At 29.8% G+C, this 3,715-nt stretch overlaps 1 long non-coding RNA gene across 1 annotated transcript; it reads right to left on the bottom strand.

Moving 5' to 3' along the window:
* Positions 1-1,375: 1,375 nt before the first annotated feature.
* On the bottom strand, positions 1,376-2,158 carry LOC135923326 (uncharacterized). Its single transcript, XR_010571184.1, has 3 exons — positions 2,063-2,158; positions 1,861-1,940; positions 1,376-1,406 (listed from the first exon to the last, which is right to left on the bottom strand). It is a non-coding gene; the product is annotated as an uncharacterized LOC135923326 (long non-coding RNA).
* Between the last annotated feature and the right edge of the window lie 1,557 nt (positions 2,159-3,715).

Consider the following 3,715-nt stretch of genomic DNA (forward strand, 5'->3'; position numbering starts at 1 on the left):
ATTGCGTACAATTTTAGTCTATTCAGCTATTTATTTAATATAACATACATAAATATTTTTCATCTTTAATCTATGCTGCCATAATTTAATATTCTCAAAAAGGCGACATTATTTATGATATAATAATATATAATTAAGTTGATAGAGTTTGATACTTTTTTTTAAATCCAATTTATATTAATGTGGTTAGATTATACTTTTTACCAAAGTTATATAAAATACCAACCAACCGAAAATGTGAATTATTAATTTAAAGTTATTTATGAATTGTTTATAAAAGGTCTTATTATGTGCTTTGAGATATTTTTCGCAACAATCAAATTGTTAAAGTCATTGACAAGACTTGTCAAATTTAAAGGATCGAAAAAATGTTCACAAAATGTTTTACATGCTATTATAGTATATGCCAATTATTTGAGCAATCATCAACCTCCTATATTTTCGATTGTTCTTTGAAAGGGTTTACAAAAGGCAGTAAAAATTATTTAGAGTGATCAGACCAGGTTTGGAAAATAAATTCGGGAGACCTGCCTGACTTATAAAGTATTTTAAATAATCTCTGAAAAGGGGTACCCCAGAAATTTAATTGACTATTTTAATAAACTTTATGTCGTTGCTATATTTTTCCTTAAGAAGCCCATTAGGATTGATTAATTTTCCATGATCCAAACCGTAAAAAATATTGGTTCGGTTCACGTTTAAATAAAAATAATGATTAAGTTCGGTTCGTAAAGAATAATAATACCGGTTCGGTTTAAACCTTTTAAAACGGTTCAAACCTTTTCTCAAACAAGTGTATTAGAATTATGTTAAGGAAAACACATTTTTATTTTATCACTATTCTCTTAAAAAATAATATTTAACCGTATACGATTAAAATATTTTCATAATTCTCCTTTAAATTATATCTAATAAATTTTATGGCTGAGAACACTTCTATGAGCTAACCTGGGTAGCTAGCACCGTCAAATAACAATGTATAAAAAGTTGTAAAAATAATTACTGATACATATCAGTTAAACTGATTTTTAATTCTTAAGAGTTAGAATATCAAAGGGTTCAAACCAGTTTACATATCTTTTTTGAGGTTCGGGTGACAAATTTTTAACCGTTCAGGTTATGTAAATAAATTAATACAGGTTTAACGGTTCGGTTTGAATCTCTGAATTTTATTGATAATAAAAACATTAAAAAAATACAAAGCATAAAATAAGTTATATATCAATTTTAAAAATTTTATTTAATCTTTAACATAATATTTTCCAAAAGGTGTTCCGTCATTTTAGAATATTTAAAATGAACGCATGCCAGTTCAAGAATCTACATGCTTTTTTGTCTTCAACCAAACCCGAACCAAACCTGGTCTAAAATTTTAGCGGGCTTACAAGTTTGGGTAGTACAGATTTCTAAAAATAATATTGTAAAAAATCAAATTAATACAAAATAGCAATTGTAAGATTAAATTGTCCAGTGATATGTAATAAAGGATTTATTCAAATTATCATTATGATAGTATAAATTATATCAAAAATGAGTAGTTACACTAACAAGATAGGTGGGTTATTTATTTAATATATAAGAAGGTATCTGCTGTTATGATGTATTTATATACCATTAATTAGATCGCATATACTGCATAAGTAAAGTATGTAATGTTAATTGATATATTAAATCTAAATAATATTGTTTTGATAAAGTACTAATCCTATACAATAATTTAACAAATTTTAATAAAATACAATTTAAAGCTCAAACCAAACGATATACACACTGAAATTTATCAATTATTTTTTGGCTCAAACAATGAAAAAATCTTCCCCGGTGCTAACAAAAGAAATTTCAATATTAACTCATTATTACATGATGGAGTATCACCTAGTGAAGAATCTGGCATCAACAAGCATGCCAATCTCTTATCGCCATGTTCATCGCTCAAAGCTCTGGAAGAAGAAAAAACATATATTATACCTAAAAATTTTATACCATGTAAAAAGTTAAGTAAAAAATTACACCAATTCGAAATGGACTCATATCAAACCAGTGAATCTATATATAACTTTACCGATGAGATTAATCTAAAGCCGGTAGAGAGATTGGTGCAGCGTAAAAATAATTTTGATCCGCGATACAGGGATTCCGAAACAATTGACAAAAACATTTCATCGCCTGTTACTAAATATATAACAGAAGTTGATTATGTGAATCTAAAGATTTCAAAAGATAATTATTGCGTAAACGATATCAAAGCACATAGCTCACATTATATCCCTTTAGATGAGGTTGATAAAATGTTTAACGGTAATCAGAACATGTTAGATACGCATAGAAAAATAAATGGTTATTGCAGTGAAAATATATTCGTAAATATTGAGAATGATAAGTTAATCGTGAATATTAGTAATGGCCCCCAGATTGTAAACAAACATTATGATTCAATTGAAAATGGTGATGGTGTAACCCCTACCTGTATCTTATCTCACATAAATGATTATACTGGGCTGAAGATAAAAAACGAGTTCAACTTTAAAAAGAATAGATACAGCATAGACGAGATACTTAAAACTACAGAAGCTAATAAAATCAATATTTTTTCTAGAACGAATGAGAGGGTGTATAGTTCCATACCCTTTAGCAACATATCCCCCTTCAATAATAAAGGTAACAAGAAAAAACATAATTTTAATAAGGGTCCACTAGGGTCACTCTTTACAACATTTAAAGCAACTAACAGAAAACTTCAATCCAATATTTACAATAATTATGTCCCCGAGATTAACTACTCTTATCCTTACTTATTTCCATCAGTATTACCGCGACATAGTAAAAAAATGCTCAATCCTTACCAAGCTTTCATTGCAAACGAATCGTTTGTTCCAAGCAGCCTTCATGGCAGCCATACACACAGTATTCATCAAAGCCCTCTCTATGATAATTTGTGGAAATCAAACAATATACCTATAAATTTTAACGATAGCCTTGTATCATCGATGTTCACTTCGGAGGACTTGAAGAGATTAAATCTCTCTCAATCAGCTTCAAATTCTTTGTATTCCTGCACCACGTCGAATTTATCAACAATACCGCATTCTATCGAGACTTCTGAAGATAAATCCACAAAGAAACGAGGCAGCAAAATTCAGTTTTTTAATGATTGGAGGTTAGAGCGCGATAAGTGTGGCCGATTTACTAAACACAACAACTATACAAGCCACAGGAAAGAGTTATTAGAAAAGTTGAGAAACGGCATTACCCTAAAGTGCGAATTATGTGGACAAACTTTTCATTCTCTCAAAGGCTACATCGATCATGAAAACAAATTGCCCTGCATGAAACGTTCCACAGGTTCCGGAAAAAAGAGGGGACGACCCCGAAAAGTCGGAGGTATCATGATTTTGGCTAGGGACATGAAGAAAATTGTCAAAAATTCTGAAAGAATGAAGTATCATCAAAACTCAAAACCTCACATTATAGGCGAAAGCTATTGTTATCTTGGAAGTCAAGGCAATTATATGCATAATAGTGTCACTAATGTTAATGCCAATTGTAATGAACATAAGTATTTTCCTTGCAACCCTCAACGCCACTTCCCTTTTTATCCAAATTGGTTTCCCTATTTTATGTATAATACTTCTCACCCGAACGAAAATCTTTTTCAACATTGGCCCACTTATTACCCCAGGAGTTTATATCATAAAAATATATCTAATTCTTGTAA

Source organism: Gordionus sp. m RMFG-2023, chromosome 2 (assembly GCF_954871325.1).
Source record: "Gordionus sp. m RMFG-2023 chromosome 2, tfGorSpeb1-WG-v2, whole genome shotgun sequence".
NCBI lineage: Eukaryota > Metazoa > Nematomorpha > Gordioida > Chordodea > Parachordodidae > Gordionus > Gordionus sp. m RMFG-2023.